This window comes from Chiloscyllium plagiosum, unplaced genomic scaffold (assembly GCF_037043375.1).
Source record: "Chiloscyllium plagiosum isolate Xiang-an unplaced genomic scaffold, Cpla_swu_hap1 HiC_scaffold_31, whole genome shotgun sequence".
NCBI lineage: Eukaryota > Metazoa > Chordata > Chondrichthyes > Orectolobiformes > Hemiscylliidae > Chiloscyllium > Chiloscyllium plagiosum.
The window spans coordinates 54,392,009-54,413,678 of NW_028270169.1; the positions used below are offsets into that span (position 1 = coordinate 54,392,009).

At 48.6% G+C, this 21,670-nt stretch overlaps 1 protein-coding gene, 2 non-coding genes and 2 pseudogenes across 3 annotated transcripts in view; all 5 read right to left on the reverse strand.

The window, feature by feature from the left end:
- The window catches only part of LOC122564163 (protein spinster homolog 3-like), a 255,278-nt gene that overhangs the window by 153,272 nt on the left and 80,336 nt on the right, over nucleotides 1-21,670 (reverse strand). The gene's annotated exons all lie outside the window — the stretch shown is intronic.
- Nucleotides 2,230-2,348, reverse strand: LOC148141936 (5S ribosomal RNA). The gene has a single exon (XR_015752409.1). It is a non-coding gene; the product is annotated as a 5S ribosomal RNA (ribosomal RNA).
- Nucleotides 8,381-8,499, reverse strand: LOC148141937 (5S ribosomal RNA; annotated as a pseudogene).
- Nucleotides 13,154-13,272, reverse strand: LOC122545144 (5S ribosomal RNA). Its single transcript, XR_015752418.1, has one exon. It is a non-coding gene; the product is annotated as a 5S ribosomal RNA (ribosomal RNA).
- Nucleotides 20,496-20,615, reverse strand: LOC148141938 (5S ribosomal RNA; annotated as a pseudogene).

A 21,670-nucleotide genomic window follows, 5' to 3' on the forward strand; every position in this document is an offset into this window, starting at 1 on the left:
CTACGTGAAGCAAACTGACAGCCTCCCCATGCTGAACGGCACAATGATAAACTAACAACTGATCAACTTAACCAGCCAGAGGAGGCCACACACTGCTATACTCCTGTCACTATTGGAAAGACACCATTTCAAACTGTAATCACCATAAACCTCTCTGACAAACAGAAAACAAAGACTGAGGAAAATTCAAAAGCCTTGAAGTCACCCTTTGATACCCAGGTGAATGTAACATATCAATGTTACAAGTTCAATACAGGGTGGAAAAGAGTCTACTGATCATTATATGACCACGACAACGAAGACCGCAGAATCCTATCAATTTGTGGAATTAAAAGGTGATTTTATTAAAGACGGCAGGACGCGTAATTCCCTATCAACATCCTGGGGTGTTGCCATTGACCGGAAACAGAACTGGACTAGCCATATAAATATTGTGTTGACGAAAGCAAGTCAGAGACGAGGAATACCACAGTGAGTACCTTATCTCATGACACCCCACAGCCTGTCCACCATCTAGAAGGCACAAGTCAGGTATGTGATGGAATACTCCCCACTTGCCTGGATGAGTACAGCTCCAACAACACTCAAGAAGCTTGACACCATCCAGGACAAAGCAATCCCCACTTGATTAGCACCACATCCACAAGCAACCATTCCCTGCACCACCAACACTCAGTAGCAGCAGTGTGTACTATCTATAAGATGCACTGCAGAAATTCACCAAAGATTCTCAGACAAACCCACGACCACTTCCATCGAGAAGGACAAGGGCTACAGATACATGGGACCACCAGTGCCTGCAAGCTCCCCCCCAAGCTTGGAAATATATGACCATGAGAGGAAGGTTAAGGCTGTATTGATGGCACCATACCCATTTTGAGAGAGCAGACTATCAGACAATAGCAAACATGGAGCTGGAGTTCCAGACCACTGGCAGCACACAAACACACTCAGCTCAGCTGGAGAAAGTCTACACACATCATTTACTGTATCCAGGCTTCTTCAAAGATCGCAATTTCCCCCCTGACGTGATCGACGATGCTCTCGCCCGCATCTCCTCCACTTCCCTCTCCTCCGCCCTTGAGCCCCGCCCCTCCAATCGCCACCAGGACACACTCCCACTGGTCCTCACCTACCACCCCACCAACCTCCATATACATCGTATCATCCGTCATCATTTCCACCACCTCCAAACGGACCCCACCACTAGGGATATATTTCCCTCCCCTCCCCTATCAGCGTTCCGAAAAGACCACTCCCTCCGTGACTCCCTCGTCAGGTCCACACCCCCGACCAACCCAAGCTCCACTCCCGGCACCTTCCCCTGCAACCGCAAGAAATGCAAAACTTGCACTCATACCTCCCCCCTTACTTCCCTCCAAGGCCCCAAGGGATCCTTCCATACCCGCTAAAATTCACCTGCACCTCCACACACATCATTTACTGTATTCGCTGTACCCGGTGTGGCCTCCTCTATATTGGGGAGACAGGCCGCCTACTTGTGGAACGTTTCAGAGAACACCTCTGGGACACTCGGACCAACCAACCCAACCACCCCGTGGCTCAACACTTCAACTCCCCCACCCACTCCACCAAGGACATGCAGGTCCTTGGACTCCTCCATCGCCAGACCATAGCAACACGACGGTTGGAGGAAGAGGGCCTCATCTTCCACCGAGGAACCCTCCAGCCACAAGGGATGAACTCAGATTTCTCCAGTTTCCTCATTTCCCCTCCCCCCACCTTGTCTCAGTCAAATCCCTCAAACTCAGCACCAACTTCCTAACCTGCAATCTTCTTCCTGTCCTCTCCGCCCCCAACCCCACTCCAGCCTATCACCCTCACCTTGACCTCCTTCCATCTATCGCATTTCCAACACCTCTCCCCCAAGCACCTCCTCCCTGCCTTTTATCTTAGCCTGCTGGACACACTTTCATCATTCCTGAAGAAGGGCTCATGCTCGAAAGGTCGATTCTCCTGCTCCTTGGATGCTGCCTGACCTGCTGCGCTTTTCCAGCAACACATTTTCAGCTACATCTTGTCGAACCTATTCTTAATTTCCCTTCCTTCTCCCTGTCAGTTTCATCCTGTACAGCAGGAGAATGCAGAAAGAAATTGCCAACAGATTGCAAAAGTGAGACAGAAAGACGGAGTGAGTAGTTAAAAGGACGTTGCTTGATGAATGGGAGTGTGAGTGCGAAGCTGTGAGCAGCCTCTGGTGGCTGCAAAAGCCTACTGCACCTGGTATTCCCAGGCGGTCTCCCATCCAAGTACTAACCAGGCCTGAGTCTGCTTAGCTTCCGAGATCAGACGAGATCGGGCGTTTTCAGACTAGTATGGCCGTAGGCATTTACACCCTCCATTTATGCTTCCTTAAAGGCACACAGTACAGATACTCATTTATATTACATTCACTTTCTTTCACTTTGATCAGCAGTCAAGTGCTCAGCTTTAACACAACTTGAAATTACTCCACACATCAACCTCATCAGGGCCCACTCACATTCATCGTCACTCTTGATGCACTTTAGAAAATCTTTCAAGAAACACACAAAATTCAGCAATCAAAATTTCATGAATGCAGTTTGTAATAATTTCAACATTGGAAAGGTGCCTCACAGGTCACAGGCCAAAGGCCATACATGCTCACCTGGATAGAGTGAAAGGCATATCAATAAAAGATGGCTGCCCCGATATCACCAGGATTTGCCATACCCTGAGAGTCAAGATTCCATGATACCCCTCCTGCTTTCCCTCCATCCTCCCCCTCCCACACTCCACTGTCGTTTGGGGGAACATGGTAAAATGAAGTATATGCCTCACCCATTGCGGACCCTCTGACCTGTCTGCCATGTTAAGGAGCTGGGATGAAAGCAACATAGAGTCATAGAGATGTACAGCACAAAAACAGACCCTTCGGTCCAACTCGTCCAAGCCGACCAGATATCACAACCCAATCTAGTGCCACCTACCAGCCCCCGGCCCATATCCCTCCAAACCCTTTCTATTCACATACCCATCCAAATAGCTTTTAAATGTTGCAATTGTACCAGCCTCCACCACTTCCTCAGGCAGCTCATTCAATACACGTACCACCCTCTGCGTGAAAACATTGCCCCTCAGGTCTCTTTTATATCTTTCCCCTCTCATCCTAAACCTATGCCCTCTAGCTCTGGACTCCCCCACACCAGGGAAAAGGCTTTGTCTATTTACCCTATCTATGCCCCTCATGATTTTATAAACCTCTATAAGGTCACCCCCTCAGCCTCTGACACTCCAGGGAAAATAGCACCAGTCTATTCAGCCTCTCCCTCTAGCTCAAACCCTCCAACCCTGGCAACATTCTTGTAAATCTTTTCTGAACGCTTTCAAGTTTCACAACATCTTTCCGATAGGAAGGAAACATGTTGCAATCGAAGTCTCTCTCACTTTTGGACCGATTGTTGGCAAAAAAATGGCCGCAGATCTATCTCATCCCCTGCCCTACCACTACTGGCACACAGCAGGTCAAGCCTGGCAGCGTTTACGAGGTGGATTGGTTTCAGGCACAGGGAAATGGAAGCAGGGGCTACAGCTCCTTTCGAGGTCTCCTGCTGTATCCATCTGCCCCTAACCCTAGCCTGCCACCCTCCTTGCCCACAGTGGCCGATACCCAAACACCTCTGGACAGAGCTTTAGTCCAACCACCAAGATGCCCTCTTCCTCGGGCACTAGCTGCAGTCCCAAGAGTAGCCACTGCTCATCGCCGGCGCTGCTGTGACTACAGGGCCTCTGACCAATCAGATTGGCCTGCAGCTCTCAGAGACGGGGCATCCACCCCAGATGGAGGCAAAAGTCTCATCCTGAGCTAGTCCTACTGTACTCCCACCATCCCATTCCCTTCTCCCACCCCAACATCTGGAAGAGTACAATGGCAGGGCAGACAGGTTTTGTAATGGGCCAGGTTTTCACCTGAGGTGGAGCCAGGGAACACAGAATCCTGGAGGAACTCTATACACTCCTTTTTTCCACTTCAATTCATCTTTTTCCTGGACAGCTCACTAGCACCTCCCTTACGTCTACTGTCACAAAACCAGTAGGTGGTTTGCCTGACGTCCAATAACTATATGGGCAGAAATTACTTCTTAATAATCACTGTGAAGACTTAAATTTGCATTCACCAACTTGAACAGCGCGGCCTAACTGCCAATTCTATCCCTCTCCCTAGCAATGGCTTCAGATTAGGCCAAGTTGCTTTGAGGCTTCGTTTGAAATTTGACCCTAAATTGAGAGTATGACCTCAGATTTGACCCATTAGTAAGTGTGGGAGAAAAGCAAACCACTTTGCCTACCTACCACTTGCTCACAGAAACCATGTCTGTTTTTAGCCAAACACAGCCTACCCATAATGCCACTGGCACCTCAACTTGACCGCACTCAGCTCAGGAACTAACAGTAAAATTTGACATTACTGTAGCAGTTTCCTGACTGAAGGAATACACCATCTAGATGATCTGCTAACTGGTTTTCTACCTCACAATACCATCACCGTTCCTGAAGCCCTGAGGGCATTCCCTGTCTCCCCATGACTTGGAGATGCTGGTGTTGGACTGGGGTGTACAAAGTTAAAAATCACACAACACCAGGTTATAGTCCAACAGGTTCAATTGGAAGCACTAGCTTTCGGAGCGCCACTCCTTCATCAGGTGGTTGATGAAGGAGCAGTGCTGCGAAAGCTAGTGCTTCTAATTAAACTTGTTGGACTATAACCTGGTGTTGTGTGATTTTTAACCCTGTCTCCCCAGGTACTCAATCCCCACAAAGCCCACGCAGACCAGGTGGCACCAAGATACCTGACAAGAATGAACACTACCCTAGGCAGCTATTGAAGCCAACATGCCAGCCATTAGCACTCGTTTCTGCAGATTAGTTGTTTGGGGAAAATATAGTCAAGGAGAAACCAATTCTGTAAATCAAATTTCAGGCTGCATGGGGGTAGGGGATGAGTTTCTCACAGTTTAGCAATGATGTCTCAATATTGTCCATGCAGTCATGATTTGATCTATGATCCAGCAGCTGTTTGGGTGTACCTAGGTGTTGTAGTGGAATCCTTTCTATCAAATCTCGAGGTTTCTTAGCCTGGTTTTCACTCGGAAGAGAGGGGAGGCTGACAGACAGAGTGCAGAGGTATCTGAGTGCACTGCCTCGCAAGTCTGTGAAACTGCTCTTTAAAAGCAAATCCAAAAGGCTGTAGTAAGAGGGGTTTTTTTGATTCAGAGTTCCGCTGCCATATTCAAAGTATCCACTTCACTACTCTGAAAAGTAACAAACTTAGATAGCTAACCTGTCTGCCACACAACTTCACTTGACTTTCAAGCTGTATTAAAACTTTCTAGTACATACAGTAATGTAGCAACTTCCATTTTCCAGTTTACACTCCAGGAAATGTGGTCCCTTACACCAATTAGTATTCAAACCAATTGAAAAAGTAAAGCCAATTCACTATTGCGCACCAAAGTACAACTTATTTACTGTAATAAACAGGAAGTAAGGGAATAGTTCACTTGTCCAGTTCGTGTGGATGAACAGTGCAATCATATAGAGGTTTACAAAATTATGATGGGCTTGGATAGGATAAATAGACAAAGTCTTTTCCCTGGAGTCGGGGAGTCCAGAACTAGAGGGCATAGTTTTAGGCTAAGAGGGGAAAGATATAAAAGAGACCTAAGGGGCAACGTTTTCACGCAGAGGATGGTACGTGTATGGAACGAGCTGCCAGAGGAAGTGGTAAAGTAGTCACGTGATTTAAAAGGTAGGTACATGGATAGGGAAGGTTTAGATGGGCCAAATGCAGGCTAATGGAATGAGTTCTGTTTAGGATATCTGGTCATCCTGGACAATTTGGACCAAAGGGTCTATATGACACGATGATACCAATCCATTCTGACCAGAATGCTGTCTGCTGATCACAGAGCATGGTGTCAGAAGTGAAGCTGGCATTGAGTATTGACGAGCTGTAAAAAATACATAGCTACTGACAGAGAGACACAGGGATGTTGCGAGTTGTGGAAGTTGCAGCAGGCAACTGATACAAACTGAAACGGAACAAAGAAACAGCCCACAGCTGAAATATTGCATGAGACAGAATGGCACCAGCTTTTCCCCTCTCAGTTCCATGGCTACGTGAAGCAAACTGACAGCCTCCCCATGCTGAATGGCACAATGATAAACTAACAACTGATCAACTTAACCAGCCAGAGGAGGCCACACACTGCTATACTCCTGTCACTATTGGAAAGACACCATTTCAAACTGTAATCACCATAAACTTCTCTGACAAACAGAAAACAAAGACTGGGGAAAATTCAAAAGCCTTGAAGTCACCCTTTGATACCCAGGTGAATGTAACATATCAATGATACAAGTTCAATACAGGGTGGAAAATAGTCTACTGATCATTATATGACCACGACACTAAGACCGCAGAATCCTATCAATTTGTGGAATTAAAAGATGATTTTATTAAAGACGGTAGGACGCGTAATTCCCTCCTATCAACATCCTGGGGTGTTGCCATTGACCGGAAACAGAACTGGACTAGCCATATAAATATTGTGTTGACGAAAGCAAGTCAGAGACGAGGAATACCACAGTGAGTACCTTATCTCATGACACCCCACAGCCTGTCCACCATCTAGAAGGCACAAGTCAGATATGTGATGGAATACTCCCCACTTGCCTGGATGAGTACAGCTCCAACAACACTCAAGAAGCTTGACACCATCCAGGACAAAGCAATCCCCACTTGATTAGCACCACATCCACAAGCAACCATTCCCTGCACCACTAACACTCAGTAGCAGCAGTGTGTACTATCTATATGATGCACTGCAGAAATTCACCAAAGATTCTCAGACAAACCCACGACCACTTTCATCGAGAAGGACAAGGGCTACAGATACATGGGACCACCAGTGCCTGCAACATCCCCTCCAAGCTTGGAAATATATGACCATGAGAGGAAGGTTAAGGCTGTATTGATGGCACCATACCCATTCTGAGAGAGCAGACTATCAGACAATAGCAAACATGGAGCTGGAGTTCCAGACCACTGGCAGCACACAAACACACTCAGCTCAGCTGGAGAAAGTCTACATCTTGTCTACATCCAGGCTTCTTCAAAGACCGCAATTTCCCCCCTGACGTGATCGACGATGCTCTCCCCCGCATCTCCTCCACTTCCCTCTCCTCCGCCCTTGAGCCTCGCCCCTCCAATCGCCACCAGGACAGAACCCCACTGGTCCTCACCTACCACCCCACCAACCTCCATATACATCGTATCATCCGTCATCATTTCCACCACCTCCTAAACGGACCCCACCACTAGGGATATATTTCCCTCCCCACCCCTATCAGCGTTCCGAAAAGATCACTCCCTCCGTGACTCCCTCGTCAGGTCCACACCCCCGACCAACCCAAGCTCCACTCCCGGCACCTTCCCCTGCAACCGCAAGAAATGCAAAACTTGCGCCCACACCTCCCCCCTTCCTTCCCTCCAAGGCCCCAAGGGATCCTTCCATATCCGCCACAAATTCAACTGCACCTCCACACACATCATTTACTGTATTCGCTGTACCCGGTGTGGCCTCCTCTATATTGGGGAGACAGGCCGCCTACTTGTGGAACGTTTCAGAGAACACCTCTGGGACACCCGGACCAACCAACCCAACCACCCCGTGGCTCAACACTTCAACTCCCCCACCCACTCCACCAAGGACATGCAGGTCCTTTGACTCCTCCATCGCCAGACCATAGCAACACGACGGTTGGAGGAAGAGCGCCTCATCTTCCACCGAGGAACCCTCCAGCCACAAGGGATGAACTCAGATTTCTCTAGTTTCCTGATTTCCCCTCCCCCCACCTTGTCTCAGTCAAATTCCTCGAACTCAGCACCAACTTCCTAACCTGCAATCTTCTTCCTGTCCTCTCCGCCCCCAACCCCACTCCAGCCTATCACCCTCACCTTGACCTCCTTCCATCTATCGCATTTCCAACACCTCTCCCCCAAGCACCTCCTCCCTGCCTTTTATCTTAGCCTGCTGGACACACTTTCCTCATTCCTGAAGAAGGGCTCATGCCCGAAATGTCGATTCTCCTGTTCCTTGGATGCTGTCTGACCTGCTGCGCTTTTCCAGCAACACATTTTCAGCTACATCTTGTCGAACCTATTCTTAATTTCTCTTCCCTGTCAGTTTCATCCTGTACAGCAGGAGAATGCAGAAAGAAATTGCCAACAGATTGCAAAAGTGAGACAGAGAGACGGAGTGAGTCGTTAAAAGGATGTTGCTTGATGAATGGGAGTGTGAGTGCGAAGCTGTGAGCGGCCTCTGGTGGCTGCAAAAGCCAACTGCACCTGGTATTCCCAGGCAGTGTCCCATCCAAGTACTAACCAGGCCTGAGTCTGCTTAGCTTCCAAGATCAGACGAGATCGGGCGTTTTCAGACTAGTATGGCCGTAGGCATTTACACCCTCCATTTATGCTTCCTTAAAGGCACACAGTACAGATACCCATTTATATTACATTCACTTTCTTTCACTTTGATCAGCAGTCAAGTGCTCAGCTTTAACACAACTTGAAATTACTCCACACTTCAACCTCATCAGGGCCCACTCACATTCATCGTCACTCTTGATGCATCTTTCAAGAAACACAGAAAATTCAGCAATCAAAATCTCATGAATGCAGTTTGTAACAATTTCAACATTGGAAAGGTACCTCACAGGTCACAGGCCAAAGGTCATCCATGGTCACCTGGATGGAGTGAAAGGCATACCAATAAAAGATGGCTGCCCCGATATCACCAGGATTTGCCATACCCTGAGAGTCAAGATTCCATGATTTCCCTCCATCCTCCCCCTCCCACACTCCACTGTCGTTTGGGGGAACATGGTAAAATGAAGTATATGCCTCACCCATTGCGGACCCTCTGACCTGTCTGCCATGTTAAGGAGCTGGGATGAAAGCAACATAGAGTCATAGAGATGTACAGCACAAAAACAGACCCTTCGGTCCAACTCGTCCAACCCAACCAGATATCCCAACCCAATCTAGTCCTACTTGCCAGCACCCGGCCCATATCCCTCCAAACCCTTCCTATTCACATACCCATCCAAATGCCTTTTAAATGTTGCAATTGTACCAGCCTCCACCACTTCCTCAGGCAGCTCATTCTATACACGTACCACCCTCTGCGTGAAAACATTGCCCCTCAGGTCTCTTTTATATCTTTCCCCTCTCATCCTAAACCTATGCCCTCTAGCTCTGGACTCCCCCACCCCCGGGAAAAGACTTTGTCTGTTTACCCTATCTATGCCCCTCATGATTTTACAAACCTCTATAAGGTCACCCCCTCAGCCTCTGACACTCCAGGGAAAATAGCCCCAGTCTATTCAGCCTTTCCCTCTAGCTCAAACCCTCCAACACTGGCAACATTCTTGTAAATCTTTTCTGAACCCTTTCAAGTTTCACAACATCTTTCCAATAGGAAGGAAACATGTTGCATTCAAAGTCTCTCTCACTTTTGGTCCTAATGTTGGCAAAAAAATGGCCGCAGATCTATCTCATCCCATGCCCTACCGCTACTGGCACACAGCAGGTCAAGCCTGGCAGCAACTACGAGGTGGATTGGTTTCAGGCACAGGGAAAAGGGAGCAGGGGCTTCAGCTCCTTTCGAGGTCCCCTGCTGTATTCATCTGCCCCTAAGCCTAGCCTGCCACCGTCCTTGCCCACAGTGGCCGATACCCAAACACCCCTGGACAGAGCTTTAGTCCAACCACCAAGATGCCCTCTTCCTCGGGCACTAGCTGCAGTCCCAAGAGTAGCCACTGCTCATCGCCGGCGCTGCTGTGACTACAGGGCCTCTGACCAATCAGATTGGCCTGCAGCTCTCAGAGACAGGGCATCCTCCCCAGATGGAGGCAAAAGTCTCATCCTGAGCCAGTCATACTGTACTCCCACCATCCCATTCCCTTCTCCCACCCCAACATCTGGAAGAGTACAATGGCAGGGCAGACAGGTTTTGTAATGGGCCAGGTTTTCACCTGAGGTGGAGCCAGGGAACACAGAATCCTGGAGCAACTCTGTACACTCCTTTTTTCCACTTCAATTCATGTTTTTCCTGGACAACTCACTAGCACCTCCCTTACGTCTACTGTCACAAAACCAGTAGGTGGTTTGCCTGACGTCCAATAACTATATGGGCAGAAATTACTTCTTAATAATCACTGTGAAGACTTAAATTTGCATTCACCAACTTGAACAGTGCGGCCTAACTGCCAATTCTATCCCTCTCCCTCGCAATGGCTTCAGATTAGGCCAAGTTGCTTTGAGGCTTCGTTTGAAATTTGACCCGAACTTGAGAGTATGACCTCAGATTTGACCCATTAGTAAGTGTGGGAGAAAAGCAAACCACTTTGCCTACCCACCACTTGCTCACAGAAACCAAGTCTGTTTTTAGCCAAACACAGCCTACCCATAATGCCACTGGCACCTCAACTTGACCACACTCAGCTCAGGAACTAACAGTAAAATGAGACATTACCGTAGCAGTTTCCAGCCGGAAGGAATACACCATCTAGATGATCTGCTAACTTGTTTTCTACCTCACAATACTATCACCGTTCCTGAAGCCCTGAGGGCAGTCCCTGTCTCCCCATGACTTGGAGATGCTGGTGTTGGATTGGGGTGTACAAAGTTAAAAATCACACAACACCAGGTTATAGTCCAACAGGTTTAATTGGAAGCACTAGCTTTCGGAGCGCCACTCCTTCATCAGGTGGTTGATGAAGGAGCAGTGCTCCGAAAGTCAGTGCTTCTAATTAAACTTGTTGGACTATAACCTGGTGTTGTGTGATTTTTAACCCTGTCTCCCCAGGTACTCAATCCCCACAAAGCCCACGCAGACCAGATGGCACCAAGATACCTGACAAGAATGAACACTATCCTAGGCAGCTATTGAAGCCAACACGCCAGCCATTAGCGCTCGTTTCTGCAGATTAGTTGTTTGGGGAAAATATAGTCAAGGAGAAACCAATTCTGTAAATCAAATTTCAGGCCGCATGGGGGTAGGGGATGAGTTTCTCACAGTTTAGCAATGATGTCTCAATATTGTCCATGCAGTCATGATTTGATCTATGATCCAGCAGCTGTTTGGGTGTACCTAGGTGTTGTAGTGGAATCCTTTCTATCAAATCTCTAGGTTTCTTAGCCTGGTTTTCACTTGGAAGAGAGGGGAGGCTGACAGACAGAGTGCAGAGGTATCTGAGTGCACTGCCTCCCAAGTCTGTGAAACTGCACTTTAAAAGCAAATCCAAAAGGCTGTAGTAAGAGGGTTTTTTTATTCAGAGTTCCGCTGCCATATTCAAAGTATCCACTTCACTACTCTGAAAAGTAACAAACTTAGATAGCTAACCAGTCTGCCACACAACTTCACTTGACCTTCAAGTTGTATTAAAACTTTCTAGTACAGACAGTAATGTAGCAACTTCCATTTTCCAGGAAATGTGGTCCCTTATACCAATTAGTATCCAAACCAATTGAAAAAGTAAAGCCAATTCACTATTGCACACCAAATACAACTTATTTACTGCAATAAACAGGAAGTAAGGGAATAGTTCACTTGTCCAGTTCGTGTGGATGAACAGTGCAATCATATAGAGGTTTACAAAATTATGAGGGGCTTGGATAGGATAAATAGACAAAGTCTTTTCCCTGGAGTCGGGGAGTCCAGAACTAGAGGGCATAGTTTTAGGGTAAGAAGGGAAAAATATAAAAGGGACCTAAGGGGCAACGTTTTCACGCAGAGGATGGTACGTGTATGGAATGAGCTGCCAGTGGAAGTGGAGGATGGTACGATTGCAACATTTAAAAGGGTTTGGAGGGATATGGGCCGGGTGCTGGCAGGTGGGACTAGATTGGGTTGAGATATTTGGTCGGCATGGATGGGTTGGACCGAAGGGTCTGTTTCCATGCTGTACATCTCTATGACTCTATGTCCCTCGAGGTCACCCATATACCCCAGGTCAATCTGTACACTTACTCAGCACGTGTCCCAGCATGCACTGGTGTCCCAGCATGCACACTGACTGGGTTTGCCAGTCTGCTTGTGGGTCCAAGTGGAGTGAGACCTCCTGAATTCAGAGATCCTCAAGCCTAGCTCACTCTTTGATGCCACTTACCTCTGAAGGATGGGCAGTAAGACCCGCCTGTCTACAGCAACACAGATAAGACTTCCAAGAATAATATCCTTACTCACTAATGTCCTTCTTTCATCCTCAAATGTCAGGGGCTACTCCCCTCTCCAAATTCCACTTTACTATTGTTAATAGTCTGCACTCTAGAAATTTTATTTCTCTATCTTGGTCAACTTGTAACCAAGGCACGGTGATGTCAATTAGATCGAACCATTGGTGCCATTATTACACCCATCTTTTTGTGAAGGCTTCGCCCGTTCAGATAATAAGCCTTGATTTTTGTACCTGGCAAATACTCTTTGCACTTATCTTATTATTTGCTGCTGATGTATAATAATCATCATTACAAGGATTGAACTTGCTGTGTTTGCTGACCCATTCTTCCTGCCTTAACCATATCGATACACCGTTGTATGAACTCGCCTGGTGAGTGCAGATATTGTAAAACTCCCTTCACCTGACAAGCCCTCACCACAACGTTGTAGCTTTCAGGCCCTATCCACACCACTAGTTAGACGATTGTTGGAAAACAGGGGAACGCTGACATTGATCAGGGTAGTGTGATCATCGAAAGTGAGGCATCACTTGACAAAAACCACCGTTTGTGCTCTTCAATAAAAAAACTTGCTGCTTTGGTGTTCCTGGGGCGTTTGCTCCAATCTCAAGCAGTAATGATGTGTTTGTGTATTGGGGAAGATGCTGAAAATGTGTTGCTGGAAAAGCTCAGCAGATCAGGCAGCATCCAAGAAGCAGGAGAATCGACGTTTGGGGCATGAGCCCTTCTTCAGGGGGAAGAAGTTGAACAATGAAATTGGGCAAGAGAAAGTGAGACAGAGAGACGGAGTAAGTAGTTAAAAGGATGTTGCTTGATGAATGGGAGTGTGAGAGTGCGAAGCTGTGAGCAGCCTCTGGGGGCTGCAAAAGCCTACTGCACCTGGTATTCCCAGGCGGTCTCCCATCCAAGTACTAACCAGGCCTGAGTCTGCTTCGCTTCCGAGATCAGAAGAGATCGGGCGTTTTCAGACTAGTATGGCCGTAGGCACTTAGAACCTACAGTTCTGGCTCCATATAGACACATGCTTCTGGTCCTCATTCTCCTCTGTGCTTTATAGCATTTAACTGAAGGTGCACATTTATATCTCAATATTTCTTTCCTCGTGCCCAACAACCTTTTCTCCTTCTTTCTGCTCTGACAGACACACACTGCAACTCTTACCTTCCCCACAAGCTCACACAACATCACAAGTCAGACAGGAGGAGGCCATTCAACACAATCAATGTTCATCCCAATCTGGTCTTAGCTCCGTTTTCCTGCCAGCCCCACATTCCCAAAGATCCTTCACCCCCGTCAATGAACAATTTGTCCAAATAGGTCGGGGATAAATCACAAAGAAGGGGCCATGGGTTGCAGCATTTGTCACTGTCTCACATACAACTTCCGAACTACCTTTGTTGCCCCAGATGTTAACTCCCTACCTCCCTCCCTCCCTCCCTCCCTCACACCAATATCTGGTCCCTGATCACTAACATTGCCCACTCTCGGGGAACAGCCTTTTCTCCCAGGCACTGTGGTCAACTCTGCTCACACACCATCCTGGAGCCTTTTTCTGTGAAACCACATGGTTTCTGAACATGTGATTCCTTGTCTGTTTACAAACAACTTTTACAACCACCACAACCTTGTTTCCATGTGCTGCCATTCCTCCCCACCTTCCAGCCAGGTCACCAGTTCAGCCTCAAGATCTTAACATTACCCAGCAACTTGCACCTGCAACCCATCCGCCCTCTCTTAGCACAGCTCACACTAACACACACACGTGTACACACTCACCAACTTACACACAACGGGCAGCTTTACCTTGCTGCTCCATCGAGATGCTGTTTATGGGCAGGTGAAGATGGGCACCACCTTATGGAAACTTAAAAGACCATGGTGAATATAGTGAGAGGGTGGCTCAGCACTGGAGAAGGGGGTGGTTCCACTTGAGTCAAGAGCAAGTTAAAAGGGACTTTGAGGAATACAGCAACTGGTTTATAAAGCACAAATACAAACACACCGAACAGTGAATAAGGTCAGTGAGTTACAAGGAGAAATAGCTGTGTGGGAATGTGATGTAGAAACTTGACTTGAATATGGGATTTAGACTGAAATGTAATCAAGTATAAAATGTCCTTTTGGGCTTGCTGTGAGGCTCCTGAGAGCTACTATGAGGCACTCACACTGCAGGCTGCCATCTTGGAGGTTTGAATTATAACAATAGGGTGAATAGACTGGGACGTTTTTTCCCTAAAGCATCAAAATTGAAGGGTGACCTTACACAGATTTAAATCCTGAGGGACATGCATAAAGTGAATAGCAAGGTCTTTTTCCCTGGGGAGTGGACCCCAAACTAGAGGGCGTAGGTTTAAGGTGAGAGGTAAAAGATTTAATTGGGACCTGAGGGCCACTTTTTCACACAGAGTGTGCTGCGTGTATGGAACGAGCTGCCAGAGGAAGTGGTAAAGGCAGGTACAGTCACATGATTTAAAAGGTAGGTACATGGATAGGGAAGGGTTAGATGAGGAGAAAGTGAGGTCTGCAGATGCTGGAGATCAGAGCTGAAAATGTTTGCTGGAAAAGCGCAGCAGGTCAGGCAGCATCCAGGGAACAGGAGAATCGACGTATCGGGCATAAGCCCTTCTTCAGGAATGAGGAAAGTGTGTCCAGCAGGCTAAGATAAAAGGTAGGGAGGAGGGACTTGGGGGAGGCGCGTTGGAAATGCGATAGATGGAAAGAGGTCAATGTGAGGGTGATAGGTCAGAGTGTGGTGGGGGCGAAGAGGTCAGGAAGAAGATTGCAGGTTAGGAAGGCGGTGCTGAGTTCAAGGGATTTGACTGAGACAAGGTGGGGGGAAGGGTAATGAGGAAACTGGTGAAATCCGAGTTCATCCCTTGTGGTTGGAGGGTTCCTAGTCGGAAGATGAGGCGTTCTTCCTCCAACCGTCGTGTTGTTGTGGTCTGGCGATGGAGGAGTCCAAAGACCTGCATATCTTTGGTGGAGTGGGAGGGGGAGTTGAAGTGTTGAGCCACAGGGTGGTTGGGTTGGTTGGTCCGGGTGTCCCAGAGGTGTACCGCAAGTAGGCGGCCTGTCTCCCCAATATAGAGGAGGCCACATTGGGTGCAGAGGATGCAATAGATGATGTGTGTGGAGGTGCAGGTGAATCTGTGGCAGATATGGAAGTTTCCTTTGGGGCCTAGGATGGAAGTGAGGGGGGAGGTGTGGGCACAAGTCTTTCACCTCCTGCGGTTGCAGGGGAAGGTGCTGGGAGTGGAGGTTGGGTTGGTGGGGGGTGTGGATCTGACGAGGGAGTCACGGAGGGAGTGGTCTTTACGGAACGCTGATAGGGGAGGGAAATATATCCTTGGTGGTGGGGTCCGTTTGGAGGTGGCGGAAATGACGGCAGATGATATGCTGTACATGGAGATTGGTGGGGTGGTAGGTGAGGACCAGTGGGGTTCTGTCCTGGTGGCAGTTGGGGGGGGCGGGGCTCAAGGGCGGAGGAGCGGGAAGTGGAAGAGAGTGGAGGGCATCGTCGACCACGTCTGGGGGGAAATTGCGGTCCTTAAAGAAGGAGGCCATCTGGGTTGTGCGTTTTTGGAACTGGTCCTCCTGGGAGCAGATGCGGCGGAGACGAAGGAATTGGGAGAATGGGATGGCGTTTTTACAGGGGGCAGGGTGGGAGGAGGTGTAGTCCAGGTAGCTGTGGGAGTCGGTTGGTTTGTTTAGATGAGCCAAATGCAGGCAAATGGAATGAGTTCTGTTTAGGATATCGGGTCTGAAGTCAGGCAGGACTGCCCTCCCTCTCCTGCCTTGTTTGTGTGCTGCAGAGAACCATTTGCCGAGTCCATCAGGAAGGATGCGAGCCTGAGAGGGGTGACTATTCCTGGCAACGGGGCCTGCAGGTCAAGGCCTCCCTGTACATGGATGACGTCGCCGTTTTCTGCTTGGATCCGCTGTCCGTACGCAGACTCATGTGCATATGTGACCAGTTCGAACAGGCCTCAGGGCCCAAGGTAAACCGAGGCAAGAGTGAGGCCATGCTCTTCGGGAACTGGGCCGACCAATCCTCGATCCCCTTCACCGTCAGGACTGACCACCTGAAGGTGCTGGGTATTTGGTTCGGAGGGGCTGGGGCGTGCGCGAAGTCTTGGGAGGAGCGTATCAGCAAAGTGAGGCAGAAACTGGGCAGATGGAAGCTACGGTCGCTCTCCATCGCGGGAAAAAACCTGGTCATCAGATGTGAGGCACTGTCATTGCTGTTATACGTGGCACAGGTCTGGCCTATTCCCAGAACCTGTGCCGCCGCAGTCACCTGGGCCATCTTCCAGTTTATATGGAGGTCAAAGATGGACCGGGTCCGAAGGGACTTGCTGTACAAAGATCTGGGCAACGGGGGAAAAAATACACCCAATGCCACCCTCACCCTGATGGCCACCTTTGTGTGTGGCTGCATCAAGCTGTGCGTGGATCCCCGGTACGCAAACACCAAGTGTCACTACGTACTGAGGTTCTACCTGTCCCCGGTGTTGCGAAGGATGGGCCTGGTCTCGCTGCCGCGGAACGCTCCGAGTAGTTGGACCGTTCCGTATCACCTGTCCTTCGTGGAGAAGTTTATGAAGAAAAACATCTTTGACCACAAGTCCATCAGGAAGTGGTCAGCACGTAGTGTCCTTGAGACCCTTCGGGAAAAGGAGAGGGCGGATCCTATCGAGCGGTTCCCTGAGCAGACTGTCAAAGCCATTTGGCAGAAAGCCTCATCGCCAGAACTTTCCAACAAGCACCAAGACATGGCTTGGCTGGTGGTGAGAAGGGCTCTGCCTGTGAGATCCTTTATGCACGCCCGGACTCTCAGCCGCACCGCACGCTGCCCTCGAAGCGGCTGCGGGGGGGATGAGACTGTCACACACCTCCTTCTGGAATGTGCCTACGCAGAGGAAGTCTGGAGAGGAATGCAGTGGTGTTTGTCGAGGTCCGTCCCGAGCAGTGCCGTGACGCGAGACTCCGTGCTCTACGGCCTGTTCCCCAGGACGCACACCGAGACGAACATCAACTGTGCCTGGAGGATCATCAACTCGGTGAAGGACGCTCTCTGGGCGGTCCGAAACCTGCTGATCTTCCAGCTGAAGGAGTTGACCCCGGGCACATTCCAAGGTCCAGGACTACGTGTTGAGGGACGCGCTGAAGCTTGGGGCAACTGCTGCCAAGGCACAGTGGGGAAAGACCACCGTGTAACATCTGCCTGCCTAAAGAAGAACAGGGGGCCCACCCAGTCATTTGGGCTCTGCTGACGCCTCAGCAAAAATGTAATCGTACAGACGTGTAAATAGGAACGATTACTCTGTTTTCCTGTAAATGTAAATGGAATGTTTACATATGTGTGCCATGTCCAACTGTACAGACCATTAAAGTATTTTATGAATAAAGTATATTTTTGAAATAAAAAAAACTTTGGACCAAACTTTGGACCATCTATATGACACGATGACACCAATCCATTCTGACCAGAATGCTGTCTGCTGATCACAGAGCATGGTGTCAGAAGTGAAGCTGGCATTGAGTATTGACGAGCTGTAAAAAATACATAGCTACTGACAGAGAGACACAGGGATGTTGCGAGTTGTGGAAGTTGCAACAGGCAACTGAAACAATCTGAAACGGAACAAAGAAACAGCCCACAGCTGAAATATTGCATGAGACAGAATGGCCCTAGCTTTTCCCCTCTCAGTTCCATGGCTACGTGAAGCAAACTGACAGTCTCCCCATGCTGAACGGCACAATGTTAAACTAACAACTGATCAACTTAACCAGCCAGAGGAGGCCACACACTGCTATACTCCTGTCATTATTGGAAAGACACCATTTCAAACTGTAATCACCATAAACCTCTCTGACAAACAGAAAACAAAGACTGGGGAAAATTCAAAAGCCTTGAAGTCACCCTTTGATACCCAGGTGAATGTAACATATCAATGATACAAGTTCAATATAGGGTGGAAAAGAGTCTACTGATCATTATATGACCATGACAACTAAGACCGCAGAATCCTATGAATTTGTGGAATTAAAAGATGATTTTATTAAAGACGTAGGACGTGTAATTCCCTCCTATCAACATCCTGGGGTGTTGCCACTGACCGGAAACAGAACTGGACTAGCCATATAAATATTGTGTTGACGAAAGCAGGTCAGAGACGAGGAATACCACAGTGAGTAGCTTCTCTCATGACACCCCAGAGCCTGTCCACCATCTATAAGGCACAAGTCAGGTATGTGATGGAATACTCCCCACTTGCCTGGATGAGTACAGCTCCAACAACACTCAAGAAGCTTGACATCATCCAGGACAAAGCAATCCTGGCATTCATGTGGTGCCAATGTTATTTGCCACTTGTCAGCCCAAGTCTGGATACTGTCCAGATCCTCTTGTATTTGAGTATGCATTGCTTCAGTATGTGAGGAATCATGAGAGATAGTTCACCACCAAAGGCCATAACAATTGTGAAGACGAGGACAGAATGCAATACAATGAAGGACATCATGCAAAGGAGCACAAGGTACCTCCAGTGTAGGCACAGCAGAGCTTTCACTGCATTTTACACACATACATGGCTTCAAGGAAACACAGATAACCAACGGAGAGAATTGAGCGAAAGATTCTGATGAATTAATCTACTGCATACAGCAGATTACTTCGGTCAGGTCGATAGGTGACATCTGTCAGAATGACGACTGCAGATGGAGAACATCAGAGAGACATGGGTGTGTCATTCAACATAATGACCTTCACAGGCCGGTGCGAATTGGCACAACATGGTGACCCAAAAATGAAGTCCGTGAGAGGAAGGTTAAGGCTGTATTGATGGCACCATACCCATTCTGAGGGAGCAGACTATCAGACAATAGCAAACATGGAGCTGGAGTTCCAGACCACTGGCAGCACACAAACACACTCAGCTCAGCTGGAGAAAGTCTACATCTTGTCTACATCCAGGCTTCTTCAAAGACTGCAATTTCCCCCCAGACGTGATCGACGATGCTCTGCACCGCATCTCCTCCACTTCCCGCTCCTCCGCCCTTGAGCCTCGCCCCTCCAATTGCCACCAGAACAGAACCCCACTGGTCCTCACCTACCACCCCACCAACCTCCATATACATCGTATCATCCATCATAATTTCCGCCACCTCCAAACGGACCCCACCACTAGGGATATATTTCCCTCCCCTCCCCTATCAGCGTTCTGAAAAGACCACTCCCTCCGTGACTCCCTCGTCAGGTCCACACCCCCCACCAACCCAACCTCCACTCCCGGCACCTTCCCCTGCAACCGCAAGAAATGCAAACCTTGCGCTCATACCTCCCCCCTTCCTTCCCTCCAAGGCCCCAAGGGATCCTTCCATATCCGCCACAAATTCACCTGCACCTCCACACACATCATTTACTGTATTCGCTGTACCCGGTGTGGCCTCCTCTATATTGGGGAGACAGGCCGCCTACTTGTGGAACGTTTCAGAGAACACCTCTGGGACACCCGGATCAACCAACCCAACCACCCCATGGCTCAACACTTCAACTCCCCCTCCCACTCCACCAAGGACATGCAGGTCCTTGGACTCCTCCTTCGCCAGACCATAGCAACACGACGGTTGGAGGAAGAGTGCCTCATCTTCCACCGAGGAACCCTCCTGCCACAAGGGATGAACTCAGATTTCTCCAGTTTCCTCATTTCCCCTCCCCCCACCTTGTCTCAGTCAAATCCCTCGAACTCAGCACCGCCTTCCTAACCTGCAATCTTCTTCCTGTCCTCTTCGCCCCCACCCCCACTCCGGCCTATCACCCTCACCTTGACCTCCTTCCACTATTCCATTTCCAACCCCCCTCCCCCAAGCACCTCCTCCCTGCCTTTTATCTTAGCCTGCTGGACACACTTTCCTCATTCCTGAAGAAGGGCTCATGCCCGAAACGTCGATTCTCCTGCTCCTTGGATGCTGCCTGACCTGCTGCGCTTTTCCAGGAACACATTTTCAGCTACATCTTGTCGAACCTATTCTTAATTTCTCTTCCTTCTCCCTGTCAGTTTCATCCTGTACAGCAGGAGAATGCAGAAAGAAATTGCCAACAGATTGCAAAAGTGAGACAGAGAGACGGAGTGAGTAGTTAAAAGGACGTTGCTTGATGAATGGGAGTGTGAGTGCGAAGCTGTGAGCGGCCTCTGGTGGCTGCAAAAGCCTACTGCACCTGGTAATCCCAGGCGGTCTCCCATCCAAGTACTAACCAGGCCTGAGTCTGCTTAGCTTCCGAGATCAGACAAGATCGGGCGTTTTCATGACTAGTATGGCCGTAGGCATTTACACCCTCCATTTATGCTTCCTTAAAGGCACACAGTACAGATACCCATTTATATTACATTCACTTTCTTTCACTTTGATCAGCAGTCAAGTGCTCAGCTTTAACACAACTTGAAATTACTCCACACTTCAACCTCATCAGGGCCCACTCACATTCATCGTCACTCTTGATGCACGTTAGAAAATCTTTCAAGAAACACAGAAAATTCACCAATCAAAATCTCATGAATGCAGTTTGTAATAATTTCAACAAGCAGTTGGAAAGGTTCCTCACAGGTCACAGGCCAAAGGCCATACATGGTCACGTGGATGGAGTGAAAGGCATACCAATAAAAGATGGCTGCCCCGATATCACCAGGATTTGCCATACCCTGAGAGTCAAGATTCCATGATACCCCTCCTGCTTTCCCTCCATCCTCCCCCTCCCACACTCCACTGTCGTTTGGGGGAACATGGTAAAATGAAGTATATGCCTCACCCATTGCGGACCCTCTGACCTGTCTGCCATGTTAAGGAGCTGGAATGAAAGCAACATAGAGTCATAGAGATGTACAGCACAAAAACAGACCCTTCGGTCCAACTCGTCCAAGCCGACCAGATATCACAACCCAATCTAGTGCCACCTACCAGCCCCCGGCCCATATCCCTCCAAACCCTTTCTATTCACATACCCATCCAAATGGCTTTTAAATGTTGCAATTGTACCAGCCTCCACCACTTCCTCAGGCAGCTCATTCAATACACGTACCACCCTCTGCGTGAAAACATTGCCCCTCAGGTCTCTTTTATATCTTTCCCCTCTCATCCTAAACCTATGCCCTCTAGGTCTGGACTCCCCCACCCCAGGGAAAAGGCTTTGTCTATTTACCCTATCTATGCCCCTCATGATTTTATAAACCTCTATAAGGTCACCCCCTCAGCCTCTGACACTCCAGGGAAAATAGCCCCAGTCTATTCAGTCCCTCCCTATAGCTCAAACCCTCCAACCCTGGCAACATTCTTGTAAATCTTTTCTGAACCCTTTCAAGTTTCACAACATCTTTCCGAGAGGAA